This window comes from Meles meles, chromosome 10 (genome assembly GCF_922984935.1).
Source record: "Meles meles chromosome 10, mMelMel3.1 paternal haplotype, whole genome shotgun sequence".
NCBI classification, from domain to species: domain Eukaryota; kingdom Metazoa; phylum Chordata; class Mammalia; order Carnivora; family Mustelidae; genus Meles; species Meles meles.
Window position 1 is genome coordinate 42288661 of NC_060075.1, and position 15129 is coordinate 42303789.

General features: G+C 44.6%; 1 protein-coding gene across 3 annotated transcripts in view; it reads right to left on the reverse strand.

Moving 5' to 3' along the window:
• The window catches only part of EEPD1 (endonuclease/exonuclease/phosphatase family domain containing 1), a 109910-nt gene that overhangs the window by 47809 nt on the left and 46972 nt on the right, over window positions 1–15129 (reverse strand). The window lies entirely within an intron of this gene.

A 15129-nucleotide genomic window follows, 5' to 3' on the forward strand; every position in this document is an offset into this window, starting at 1 on the left:
CTTCTGCCTTTACTTTGTTCTGCAGGAATTTTCCATAAAGTCTTTTTTTGTCTTATTCATCCTTAAGTAAGGAAAGGTTTGTCCTGACCAATGGTCGATTTTCAACAACATTATGAGCAGATGCTATGGGAGCGGACTGGCCGAGGGCACAGCTCCTGGCCAACTCAGTTCGCCTCCTCCTCAGAGACTCTCAGTCAGTTCAAGATAGAAAGCATCCTGTCTCCCAACACGTGTAGCTGCTAGGACACCCCGCTTGTAGCACTTTGCTTTTGGGGAGTAGGTTTACTAGAATGCACTGAAATCATGCCAGTTTCCCCCTATCTCCCATCTGGTTATAGTCTGATGTTTCTTTTTTCTCTACTTGGCAATGGAGAAAAATCCCAAAGAGTCGGCCCTATGAGGAAGGGCCCACATCTGAGGCTTGTAGCAGAGGACAGAAAAGAAAGACTAACCAGCTGGAATTTGCTTTGAGTGTGTGAGTCAGGAACAAATGATGAAAAACGTGTAAATTACTTTCTCACTGTTTTTCACGAAAAGGCTGAAGGGGGTGGTGATGAGGTAGGGTCTTCTCCCGGTGGCCCTTTGTGTCATGAGCAATACCCTGGGTAAGCTCCCCCAGCCTGGTGTTGTCCACCTCATCACTGTCACCAGCTGACACCTCCAAGTTTCTGCCATTTGTCATTCCTTCTCAGTTCTTGATGGCCTGTGAGGTTTTGTTATTTTTCTGCGTCATCATGGGTATCTGAGCCAAACCTTCCAGAGATGGAGTCTCTGAAGGGCAGGATGATGTCTGGTCTCTTGTTTTTAGCAATTGGCCTGCTCAGTAAATGGAAAGACTGGCTCCTGCAAACTTCAGGGCTCTTTGCCCTCCATGTGGAGAAAAGTATCCAAAAGAGAAACCATTTCCCTGCATTCGATCTGGCCCTTCAGAGCTCCCAGGGCTTCAGGTCTCAAGGTTGCTGAACACCTGGCAGGGTGTCCACAGGGTAGAATCAGGATGGGACCTTCTGGAAATCTCTTCAAGCACAAACCAGGGGCATGGCCTGAAGTGAGGAAGCCTGACTTTAACTGAAAACAGCAGAGGATGATCAGACCCAAGACTGGACAAGCTAACAGTGGAAGTGAGGTTGGCTCCCAAATGGAGACCAGGAAACACTTTTCCACACCCGCACTTTTTTCCTCAGCAGCAAACTGCCTACTTCATGCCACTTTCCTAAAAGGCAGAAACATTTAACCTAATCTAAGGTCTGGGGCCCCAATGGAAAGCCCATTAGAAAGTTAATAGCCTGCTTTAACTGCAGGAGATAAAGCTCTAGTCAACTGGGCAATTTTATTCATGGGGAGTTTGGAAGAAAAGACACAGGAACAGACGGAAATGTAGACAGAACCAGTGAAGAGGAGAGAGCGGATCCCATTAACAGAGTGACTTCCAGATGTCAGGTACTGCACTGAGCCTTTATGACATTATTTTACTTACACCTAGAAGTTTCTCCTCACGGACATAGCTCTAACAAACTGCAGATTCCAAAGCGAAAGAGCATTTGGGGACTGAATGGATGATTTGCATGCTACGATATCAGTTTTTCTTCCTCTTGGCTGTGGGATATCTTACTCTCTGCTGAAGAGGCAAGGATTTCAACTCCTACTTTTTAGCTTCAGAGAAATCAAGTGTCTTGTGAAAAATCCACACAAGAGCAGGGAATGGCACCCAGGTCTGGATGATTTGAAAGCCCTTGCCACTTTTTACTCAAGCAACAAATATTTCCTGAGCACCTACTGTGTGGCAGGCATATGGCACCAGAGATAGAGCAATGGACAAAACAAAATCTTGACTCTCGTGAAGCTTTCATTCTGCCGATGGGTAGGGAGTAGTGGTCTGCTGGCCTCTGTTTAACCGCCGGCCTTAGGGAAGCAGGGACCGGGGAGCTGCAGCATTTGCCGATTTCCCTGGTGGAAATACTCCCATTATGGCCCATTTCAAGCCACCATCTTGATGTGACTAAACACAGAGATGGGAAGAGACACGCCACTTCACACCAGCTCCGGCATACCACCATGAGCAGGGATCTGCGACAAACCAATTTTCTATTAATTACAAATTGAATAGATAATAAATTATACAACTGGGTAATGTGCCCAGTGGTGATGAATTTATAAAAATTAAGCAGGGTAAAGGAGTAGTAAGGGTGCTATAAGGAAGTCAGGAACACGGATTTTCCCATCTGTAGAATCAGGATAATGATTCTATTTAAAGGGGTCATCATAAGGATTGGATAAAATGGCACTTACTGTAGAATAATCCCTCCTAGTATATAGTAGGTACTCAATTAATGATAGCTATTAATATTTATCTGAACTGATATAGAGATGGCCTGGTACACAATTCTCATCTTCCTTAGAACAGATAAGAATATAAAGTTTTCATTCCTAAAAATCAAGCTGGTATTTTAGCCACTTAAACAAGTTCTAAATGACTGACCAACAACCTAGAAATGTTGCTACACACATGAAGTCGCTAAGTTCATAATGCCAGGCCTTCTAACACTGATGTTAGAACTTGCAGTGTCCCCATTATTATTATTATTATTGAATAATTCGATTAAATTCTTTAATAGTTAGCTCTTTAATTCCAGATCAATCTACACCACTCTCCCTCAAAGATGTACAAAGAAGGCTGTAACTCTTCTGGATGAGTAGACCCCATAGTTTTGCTCTCCTTCCTCCTCTAAACTGAAAACAGAAAGATACGCAGATAAATAAGTAAAGCCTCCACCATAGCATTGGTTCTTACACTCCTTCAGAGCTGTGCCATTCATACAGAACGCAAGTCTCTGGACAAAACGGTAAAGACGAGAACACCCTCAAAGATAAAACTGCATAAAATGTTGAAAAGAGATCAAGTATCGAGTTATTTTACACTGAAGGGTGAAACTCTCCCATCGAACAGAGAAAAATGCTCAACTACTTCTACTATTTCTTTAAGAATTGAGCTATAGCTAGAGGTTCTTTATGAGGACAGAGGATTAAAGGAGAATGAAAAATCTTCTTCTCAGCCTGCTATCTGCAATGCAAAGGGCCAGATGCCCCGCAAGCGTCCGCATTTTGTCTGCCCATCACAGAGAGTCTGGCCTCCTTAGCTCTGCTTCAGAGAGGACAACAGTGGGGCTATGCCACATGGCATGAGCAAAGCCATCATTCAAACTCAGGGCTCAGGGCCCCGACTGGCATCTCTTGGTTTCACTTCAAATTTCTACCTGCTGTCACATCCAACCGGATAATGACAGAGCCTCAGAACTTGGATGAGGTTCTTGTTGGTCATTCTTAAATTCCAAGCGGTTATGATGAAATGCAGGTCCATATGTCCCTAAACCGAGGGCCTCTTACACTGGTACTGTTCCTTCTCTAATCTAAGTAAACTGGGGACTTCTTGGAACTCATACCTTTTTCCTTCATTTTTTTCAACACACTTTCACCCAAGAAGGGCTACCTGCCCAACACAAATCAGAAAATGCTGCAGATATCATCTGAAGATAATTTTTCCTTGAGGAAGAAATATTTTTCACCACGCTCCTCTCCAGGTGGCTTTTCCTAAATCCTCTTTGGTTGCTCCTTGACTTTCGTTGGGGGAGGTAAAAGAAATAACCAGATCAAATAAATTTTTGTATATACTGTGGGGACGGTATCCCCATCCTGCATGATCTTACCTGGAAAGGGGTAAAGAGTATAGCTTGACCTTTCTCCCCATTACATTTCTACTTTCTTATGGTCTTCCCTAGCAGTTCCTTCACAACTACATGAGACGTACTTTGAGGGGTGATCCTACTCTTCCTGTCTTCCCTTTCCATTCACAAAGCTTCCCTCCAACATTTTAATCTTTTACATTATATGTATTTCCTTATGTGCATCAAATCTTGTGAAAATGGAAGTAAGCAACACACACACACACACACACACACACACACTTTTGTTTTTTGAAATGAGTGCTGGCCAGCTATCATAGCAATAATTATGAGTTTTGGCTTTTTTTTTTTTTGTCCCCACCCTTTTTGTGTTTTAGGATTCATGGGGGATTCCTTGTTACCTAGTTTTTCTGTAAATGTCCGCAAGTTTAGGTTTTGCCAACTAGTTGCTCTTTTTGCTCCTGATATTTTCATTATGAAAATTTTCAAACTTTTGGGAAAATTCAGAGAACTCTACAGTAAACACTTACATACCTACCACCCACTTTCTATAATCATTAGCATTTCACACTATTTGCATTATCACACATCTGTCCTAACCACCCATCTACCCATCTCTTTTTTTCTTTTCTTCTTTTTTTTAAAATGCATTTCAAAGTAAGCGGGAGCCCAGTGATTTGTCTTGTATTTCACACAAAGGCTGGCTTCAAAGTAATTCCTCTCATTCTCAACTGAACCACTCCCTGCAGACTCCTAGACTCCAGGGTGAGAGCCCACCCTGGAGCTCTACTGAAGGTCCACCAGCATGAATGCGGCTCCTCCAGGCCTTTCTCAAGGCTGTCCCGGAAGCTTTCATTAACCTAAGCCTCCTTTAACCTGGATTAAATGGCCATTCTTCCCCCCAGCTTCAACTCTTCCCCCTTTTAATGTTTTCATCAAGCCACCATGAAACGAATATTTCTAAAGCTCCACTTTATGTTTGATCACATATTCTCAGCCAAGAAATGAGTGTTATTTTCACATAGGACTCAGTATAAATGATTTCTCCAGGCACCCTTCAAAACCAAATAAGACTGGCTTGTCTTGTGACCCTTTCAGCCCACTACCCACGTCTCAGTGACCCCAGTGCCATGGCTGCTCAAGGAGGCTTATTGCTGCTGGTTTCAGCTATACAACACTGGTACCTTCTTAAGAACTTCTTAAGAACTCTTCTTAAGAAAGAGAGTGATTAACTGAATGTGTAATAGAAAAAAACTTCCACTTTCAAGAACATACTAGAAATTACAAAGTTATCTAACACAATGCAGGGTCTGTGATTCCAACTTAATGTTCCAGCCAAAATTTTTCATCTGGGTTCAATGTTGACCTTTCACCTCTTAGCTAGGCTTCTCTTCCTTTTAGGCCAGACAAAATCCACCCCTGGGTTTTGTCAGAAGCAACGGCCTCATTAATCAGCTTGAAAAGTAAACATTCGTTCCTCCTTATATTGCAAATGAGCCAGTAAGATTCTCTGGGCAGGGAGTTGTTTAAAGCAGCAATTACGAGGGCATATTTCACAACAATCTTTCATTTTTTCTTTTAAAGAAGTCACTTGCAAAGCACATATTTATATGAGAAAATTCAGAAAATACAAAAAGAAACAGGGAAAAAATTGACCATAATTCTGCCACTCAGGAATTATCATTAATAACTTCATCTCTACCCTTTTAGGCTTGAAAAAGATGAATATATGCATTTTGGAAAATTGGATTTATATTGTATGTGCTGTTCTTATTATTTTTAAGTTACCATTATGTTATAAATTATTGTCATTATTAATTGGCATGATTCCATGTCATTAAGTATTATTTGATATAATTTTAATGGAGCTAAGGAGATATAAATACAGATATAAGCTATATTTAATGATCTTTGTTGGACATCTAATCTGTGACAGGGAGCAGAATAGGTTGCCCCACCATGTAACACTTTGGCATGAGGATTGTTTTAGCTAAAGGCAATCAAGACTCAGCAGATTCACGAAAAACTTCTACCTCTCCCTTAACTACCATAAACAATTTAGGTATGGAGCCTGGCCCAGAAAGAGAGCTATTACCACAGATAACTTTCTATGGGAACGACCCACCTATATGGCAGAGCAAACAGCTAATTATCGAACATCTGCTCACATCTTGCATCTACTGCTTTATGAATCAATCACCCTCCTCCCCTTTGAAGCCCCAGGCCCCTTGCCCATTCCTTAACTCAAGATGGCATATAAGCCTCAACTGCCTGACTTGCCTTTGGGTCTTGTATTTTTATGAGGCTCTCAGAGGTATGAAATTAAAAATTTATTTTTCTCCTATTAATCTATCTTATGTCAATTTAATTGTCAGATCAGCCAAAGAACCTAGAAGGGTGGAACAAACATTTTTTCCACCCCAGCAGGTGTTTCAAATTTTTCAGTGTTTTTACAATCACTTTGGTGAACAATTCTGAACATACTACTTTCTGTGTAACTTTGTTTCCAACAATAAATTTCCAGGAGGTCAAGGACTATGAGTATTTTTAAGATTTTAAGTAACTTTTGCAAAACTGCTCTGCAGACTTAGACTTCTGCTACCCGTTGTATGACCCACTTCCCTGGCCTGTATAATTTATGTAAAAACTCCCTAATCCAATAGGTGGAAAAGGCGTCATTAAGCTGTTTAAATTTACATTTATTTGTCCACCAGAGAAACTGAACGTTTTAATTATTCTTTCATCAGAGCCAGTGAGTGATGGCAAGGGAGGGGAGCGGTCCCAGGGAATATCCTGCAGCACCTAGGAGTCACGCTGCAAAGCCTGGAGTGGGGATGTAGGGGGGTGTGGGGGGTGGCAAAGCTCAGCAGCCCTGTGCAGGGTAATCAATGAACAATCGGACCTCTGTACCTCAGTGGAAGTTCTCAAACCATTTGTCTCCTCCCTCTCCTTTCTTAATTGGATATATTTCTCTGGAGACACCAGAAAGGTATGTACAAGGCTTTTAAATTCCCCCAAATTCTTGATAAACAACTACTATCAATATTTTGCCAAAAAATTTTTTGTCTAGGGCCCCACCAGCCAGAGGAAGTATGATTGAAGCCCACTTACTTCAGAGAGAGTTAAAAAAAAAATATATATATATATATATATATATTTTGAAAGATCTCCTTGTTGGCTCAAAGTCATTTGGGTAAACTAGAACCGGAACTGAGGGCTCCCATCTTCCCTATGGTTTGGGCAGCAAAAGAAGTAGCGATGCAACTGTGCACAATGCAAAAGAATTAAGTTAGACTGGACACAAGTCTGCAGTCTATAGGGAGGCCCAGAGGTTTTCCAGAAGGGAAGAGGGAGCCCCCAGGTGAAAGCACAGGCACTGGCCCGCAGGTCTTTCCACCCGGGAATAACCCCAACGGCAGGGGCTGGTGCCAGCTACGGGTCCTCAGGATCTAACCACAACACTGCACTCAACAGTGCAGAACAGACTGGCACACAAACCCGGGGCAGCAAGGCTTCCAAAACAGCACATCCCCAGGCTTTTGGAGGGAGAGTGAGCATGTCACTGCAGGGACAAACGGCCACCTATGCTTTGCCGGGAGCCTTGGTTACCTGTAAAACTCCAGCCCCTGGTTTTTAGAGTCAGCTCCACATGTGTGGGGATCTGGCCGGTCTCTGGATGTCTGTCCCAGATGTCTGTCCCTCCAAATTATGAAGGGAGAAGACTCCCTCAATCTCTCTAGCAATTAACGTTTGCGGCTGGGTGTCCATACCGCGAGATGCAGCTAAGAAGTTAAGTCCCTTAAAAGTAACAGCAGCAGCCACCACTGCCAAGCTTTCATTTCCAGGGAACCCAAGATGCGAGAGGGGCTTGGTGTCTGTCCCCGCGGCATGCCGAGTCACCCGGAGGACAGCGGCTGGGGGGCTGGGACCTGTTTTTGTCAAACGACAGCATCTCACGGGTCTTCAAAGCAATCATCCCAGACACGGCTGCTATGAATTCCAGCTGCTAAGCGTGAAACCTTATCCTCCAGCCTCTAACTCAGGCCTCTCCAGTTCTTCACTGTCTTTAATTTAAAATACTGAATTCAGGGAGACCCAGAAGCCTGCCTCCCATCTCTCCTCCCCTCACCAGCTGGCTCAGAACCTCCTGTGCAGAGTCAGGTCCAGAAGGCTGCCTGGGATCCCCGCAGAAGCTGCTGGCCCCGTATGAAATACGGAAGGGGCCTCTGCAAGACAGGGACCTAGAGTTCCAAAGTGGGTTTTAAGTTGACAACTTCCTCTTCCAGGAAGCAGGCAGAAAGAAAGCAGACGCCCCTGCTCTTGGAGGATGCTGCCTGAGAGTCAGAGGAGCGAGCTGGTTTCCAAGAGCCGCTGGCTTGTGTTCTGCAGTTCAGACAGCGGTCCTTGAGCTGTAGTGTTAAAACAGATCACTGGTCCCCACTCTAGAGTTTTCTATTTAAGCAGGTCGGAGAGGAAGCCTGAGAATTTGCATTTCTGTCAAGTTCCCAGGAGAGGCAAGGCCTCTGGGAACCACACTTGAAGAATTGCTGAATTAGAATATGCTCTCTCACTCAGAATGCCACTTTCATGACGATTTCAACACAGACAACTTTACAAGGCACCAGCCTTGGTTAGGAGGGCTCTCTGGGGATACTCTTGGTGGCTTGGCTGCTAGATAGGACTACAACTTCTGTTTCTCAAACAGGACACCTATTTCCTGTGGACACTCGGTTTGAAAAATCAGACGTCACAGAGTACTCAACTCCGCTGGCCTCGAACTACAACGTTCAAATTACTCCGTGGCCTCTTCTGTCCTATGTGCCTGTCCCATCCCCTTTGCTATCCTGGTCACTCAGAAGAGCTTCTACTCCCCTTGCCCAAGACCAACGCACCCACCTGTGCTCCTGAAAGATTGATCATGTTCTCCTCCCCCGGACCTGCTCCCACTCTTCCTAGAACCCATCTCTCTCCCCCTCTCACACTGCCTGGCACCGGCCCCTGATCCCTCCTTGAAATCCTTCTCTGGATACGTTCCCAGACCCCCAACAGCTTCTCTGAATCCTTCTTACCCTTTTATTCTTTGGTTCACTTGCCTCATGCTTCTGCTCGTTCATTCTCCCTGAAAACCCATGCCAGACCGCAGTGATGAACAACCGTGGACAGAGAGGGCTCGCCCTGCTCCCGTGCGGCTGATGACCCCCTCCCGCTGACGAACAAACTGCATGACTGGTCATTTCATTAGAAATGTGTCAAGTGCTCCAAAAGAGACGCACAAGGTCCTTAGAGGGCATATGAGGGGACACAGGGTGGGGGGTGGCTAACCTAGTCTGGGGCTGGAGCAAGGGCCTTCTGAGGGAAGCCACACTAAGACAGGGTCTGGAATGGGAACTGGCCTGACCCTTGTCTTGTCAATGCCTTGAATGTTGGGTCCATTCATATTTTCAAAGACCCAATCCTATTTTCTCTGTCACAATGACCAGCAGTGATTAAAAAAAAAAATATTTCTCTCTCCAGTACCCACTTCCCTGCTGAACTCCACCTCTGCATTTCCAATATCTGTGGACTCTAACGACAAGGCCTCAGAGGGACCTCAAACTCAACACATTAAATGAGAGCTCTCCCAGCAAGGCTGGTCTATACCCACTTCCCCCACCTTAGACACCATCTAACCAAGACCCTCGCGCCATTATTCTTGAACCCCCCACTTCCTGCCTTATCCCATCACCTGAAAAGCTACTGACACGGGTTAATTCTATCTACCCAACCATCTTCTGACTCTAACCTTTACCATATATTAAGTTCTCCAAAGCCATAGCCATACTCTCCTAATTCAATGTATATCTTTTTCTTGTGATAAAATATATACTCGTTACAGAAAATTTTGAAAATACATAGAAATTAGAAAATAACCATTGATAACATTGTCTTATTTGTATTTGTGTGTCTTCTGTTTAGAAAATGCAATCATAATACCAACGTATCTGACAAGCTGGTGGCCCTCACTCCTCACTGCTTATGAGTCAGGGCTTGGTCACATGACTTGCTTTAGCCAATGGGACATTAGTGAGCATGATGCAAATAAATTAATTAAAATTTGCTGCATGAAATAATCTTAAAAAAACTATTTGGGGGGAACCTGAGTGGCTCAGTCGGTTACTTGTCCCACTCTTCATTTTGGCTCAGGCCATGATTTCACGGGTTGTGAGATGGAGCCCCGAGTCAGGCTCCATGCTCAGCAGGGAGTCTGCTTGAAGATTCTCTCCCTCTGCCCCACCCCCCACTTGCTTGCACATGCACACGCACTGTCTCCCTAAGATAAATAATTAAATATTTTTAAAAAGTTATTATTATTATTTTTAAAGATTTTATTTATTTGACAGAGAGAGAGAGTTAGAGAGGGACACAAGCAGGGGAAGCGGGAGAGGGAGAAGCAGGCTTCTCGCTGAGCAGAGAGCCTGATGTGGGGCTCCATTCCAAGACCCTCAGATCACAATCCAAGCCAAAGTCAGACGCCCAATGACTGAGCCACCCAGGCGCCCCTAAAAAATTATTATTTTTTTTAAAGATTTATTTATTTATTTATTTGACAGAGAGAGATCACAAGTAGATAGAGAGGCAGGCAGAGAGAGAGAGAGAGAGAGGGAAGTAGGCTCCCTGCTGAGCAGAGAGCCCGATGCGGGACTCGATCCCAGGACCCTGAGATCATGACCTGAGCTGAAGGCAGCGGCTTAACCCACTGAGCCACCCAGGCGCCCTAAAAAATTATTTTTAAAGGCTATGTGAGATTTCCTGTGTGAATACCATAACCGAATTGCTATTTCCTCTATTGTTGGACATGCAGATTTTCCCCCACATAGCTCATATTTCTAATAATATCTTTGCATGTACTTCTGATTATTTCCTTGGTTTAGATTTTAGAGTTGGCATTAGTAGGGCAAAAGACTGTATAGAGTTAAGCCTCTTTAAAAGATTATGCCAGGGGCGCCTGGGTGGCTCAGCGGGTTAAAGCCTCTGCTTTCGGCTCAGGTCATGATCTCAGGGTCCTGGGATCGAGCCCCACATCGGGCTCTCTGCTTGGCTGGGAGCCTGCTTCCTCCTCTCTCTCTCTCTGCCTGCCTCTCTGCCTACTTGTAATCTCTATCTGTCAGATAAATAAATCTTTAAAAAAAAAAAAAAGATTATGCCAAAAAAGCTTTCTCCAGCTAAACTCCCACCAGCACTTCGGCAAAGTGCCCTCTGCAACCCAACCTCTGCTGGGTTACCTGACAGGAGAAAAATTATATCTCATTTTACTTTGCAATTTTTTGATAGCAGTTAAGTTAAACATCTTCCCCTATATTATCATTGCTTATATTTCTTCTATGCATTATCTATATCTTCCCTTTAGCTAATTTTTCTATGAGATATTAATGAGTTTCCCCCATAGATTTAAATAAGTAATACTTTGCATATTAAAGGCTTCAAACATGTTTTTCTGTCATGTTTCAATATTTCTACATTGATGATGAATTTTGTTTCTAAGCCACATGATACAGGCCTTAAGTTATACGCTTAATTCTTAAAAGTAGTCCAATCCGCAACTCTTTATTCTGAATTTTCCCCCAGTGCTTTGTGCTTAGAAAGCCAACTCTTCACTATGCTCCCACATCCTTACTAGGATTTTTCATGGTAATTTGATATGTCTAATTGGAATTCATTTTGATACATGTTGTGAGGAAAGGATATAATTATTTTGCATCGGTCATTGAATAATTACTCATCCCCTCTCCCCACTGATTGGTGATACTCCATCATCATATATTAAAAGCTCATAAATACTAGGGTTAGCTTCTGAGATATTATTCTGTTCCTTTTATCTCTGTCTCCAGACATACACTAGCATTACTTTAATTACGGTGCATTTGTATTATGTTTTACCATCATGCTTGCCTGTATTCACTCAACAAATATTTACCAAGCTGGTATTTTGTGCCCTGCATGGTTCTAGGCTGAAGACACAGCAGGGAACCAGGCAGAGTGCTTCTCTATTTGCTTCCCTTTCTAGTAGGGGAAATGGATGTTGAGCAAGTCATCACAACAACGTTATCTCTTGCCTTAACTATTACAACTAACCACCTCCTCAAACCAGGGTCCCTCCTTTCCTTCCACACCCCTGCCTACTTCTCTACCTTGGTTTATCTCTCTGCTTTATAAACACTCATGTTTACAGGATGTCCAAAATGTCATGCTCCCCAGAATGCTCCTCCACCCCCTCTAAGCTAGCTTCTCCTCTCCTGGTCTCTGCACTCAGTGAACTCAGTCATCTCAAGGCTAACCTGCCCAGGCAAGATTCCCTTTTGTGAAAGACCCACATGGATATCTGAGGCCAGGTATTATGGGTTGAATTGACCCCCCCCCCAAATCTATATGTGGAAGTCTTAACCCCCAGTACCTTAGAATGTGACTGTAATTAGAGATAAAGTGCTTAATGAAGGGGATAAGTCAAAATGAGGCCATAGGGCAACCCTAATCCAATATGGCGGGTGTCCTTAGGAAGAGGAAGTTTGGATACAGAGAGCTACAGAGAGAAGACCATGTGGAGATACAGGGAGATGACAGTCACCTATAAGCCAAGGAGAGAAACCTCAGAAGAAACCAACTCTGGTGACAACTTGATCTCAGACTTTTAGCCCCTGGAACTATGAGAAAAGAAATTTCTGTTGTTTAAGCCACCCAGTCTGTGGTACTCTGCTGTGAGAGCCCTTTCCATATCTGCAAAATGGATCTAAAAGCTCCTATTAATCATGATAAAATACACAGGCATCTGGCCAAGATTCAGAACATTCAGATCCTCAACTGGTCCCTTTCTGGGGCCACGGTCACTCACAAATCCCAAAAGGGACAGCACCAGGCCAAGGAGTACATTAGGCCAGACATGACCCACAAACCACATGCAGACTCCCACTAACCCACCCTGAACACATGTAGCCCACAATAATTCTTCTGGCCTGCAGCACTTAGTGGTGACTCTTAACAGCCTTCCATTAAAACCTAATAACAGAAAAGGATCAGAAATTTACTGGGGTGGGGATGCCTGGGTGCCTCAGTGTCAGTTAAGCATCTGCCTTCAGCTCAGGTGATGAACCCAGGGTCCTGGGATTGAGCACCAGATAGGGTTCCCTGCTTAGCAGGGGGCCTGTTTCTTGCCACCAACCCCACCCGCCACTTGTGCTCTCTCTAAGTATCTCTCTCTCTCAAATAAATAAAAATCTTTTAAAAAAGAAAAGAAAAGAAATTTACCGGTACCTGGGTGGCTCAGTCAGTTAAGTGACCAACTCTTGATTTCAGCTTAGGTCATGACCTGCCAGTCCGGGGATCAAGCCCCGCTTCAGGCGCCATGCTCATCAGGGAGCCTACTTCTGGATTCTCGCTCTCTCTCTGCCCCTCCCTCTGCTTGCTCTCCCTCTAAAATAAGTAAATAAATCTTCTTTTTTTTTAAGATTTTATTTATTTGGCAGAGAGAAAGAGATCACAAGTAGGCAGAGAGAGAAGCAGGCTCCCCACCGAGCAGAGAGCCCGATGCAGGGTTCAATCCCAGGACCCTGAGATCATGACCTGAGCCGATGGCAGAGTCTCAACCCACTGAGCCACCCAGGCACCCCAAATAAATAAGTCTAAAAAAAAAAAGCAAAAGAAATTTACTCTAGGTTGCTTGACAACCACCAACAGCAGGAAGGAAGAACCCTTCTTTGGGCACCCAGAATAGCCATCACTAATCAATAACGACACCCATATACTAAGATCAGGTGTGGCCTTAAAATCCTTCTCTCAGGCTTCCAGCAGCTCCTACTAAGGTACCAGAGTTGACAATGAGACAGGGACATCCCTGCTAGCCTGGACCTACAGAGCATCTGGCATTTTTGCAGAATGAGATGCTAAACGAATTAGGTTTCTACGAAACAGCCAGTACAATAAATTAGTAAATGGCCCTGAGTTCAATCAGACCTGGGATCAAAGCCAAATCTGAGACAGTTAAAGCAAACACTTAGCGGGTGCTGAGCATATGCCTAGCACCATTGCTAGTTTTAATACAAATTATTTAATGGAATCGACACGTCAGTATACTCCACTATTAATACCCACCCCCCAACCTACAGATGAGTACATAGAGGCACAGAGTGGTTGTCCAACGCACCCAAAGCCACACGCTCTGAGACCTGAGCCCAGACTAGCCCCAGGTCTGTGCTCTTTACCTTTCGGGTGGGGGTTCCCAAGTTTTAGAGTGCCTCTGGATTGCCTGGAGGACTTGCCAAAACACAGATAAATTGGGTCCCTTTCCGGAGTCCTCATTTCTGGAGGTCAGGGGCATCCCCTAAGAATCTGCATTTCTAACAAGTTCCCAGGTGAGGCTGTTGCCCCTGGTCCAGGGACCACACCTAGAGAACTACTGCCCAATGGAAGGAAAACTCCCGCTAACAATGATAAACTCACAGAACAGTAGTTGCATGGAACTCACGAGCCTGAATAGGCAGAGCCCTTAACACAAGTCCTAGTACAGCTTCGGGGGACCACAAATATTATTTTTCTTCCTTCTGATTCAGGTGGGTTTCAAGCATCAGGCAAGAGAGGGGCAGGGCAGGTCTCTGCTTTCCTGTGTCTGAAATTGTACCATACCTTCCCCTAAGAGGCTGGGGCAGCTGCCCCTGACTGCTCATTTCAAGGGAAAGAGCACAGCCCCAATACCCAGCCTCTGAATATGAAACCATGTTGTTCTGATGCCTCAGCACGGATAAAATCTCAGCCAAGCCTCACATGCGTGAACACCAAAGCCAACGGGCCTGAATTTTATCCACAGCCAAGCTCTGAGAGGTACCCACCTTTGACTTTGTGTTTCTAAACATTAATCTGAATTCTGCAAACTCTGCTGGTTCTTTTTAAAAGACTGCTATAAAGGGGATGCGGGAGGGGGAACACAGGCCCCAGGTTACATTTAGCATCATGTTTGCCCAGCGTGAGAACTTGTCAGCCTGGTAGGTCACTTCTGCTCCTGGCCAGGGAGAGCCCGCCCTGCCCCACTGCAGCCAGCCACAGAGGAAACCCCCATCCCTGCAATCCCAGCCCAGTACTCTGAACTGGAGTAACCTGGTCCCTCTGGCCCAGGCCCAGGCAGACAGCTCATTCGGGTCACTAGGATTCACACTTTAAAAGGAGGAACACGCTGATGAGATAAAAATAAAAACTGCTGAGCCCAGCGGAGGCTCGCCATTCCTGGAGGGCAGCAGGGCCTCGGCCGGCATGTGGGTGCTGTCTCTGTCCTGTCCTCATGGGGCCAAGGGACTTTTGTGGACAAAAGGCAAGAGCCCACATCCCTGTCTGGGTTAAAACCCGTGAACTGAGATTCCGGATGGGCAGTCAGATTACCTAGGGTTGGAATCATCCAGAAATAGTGATTTTTCTCCCAAGACTCCCC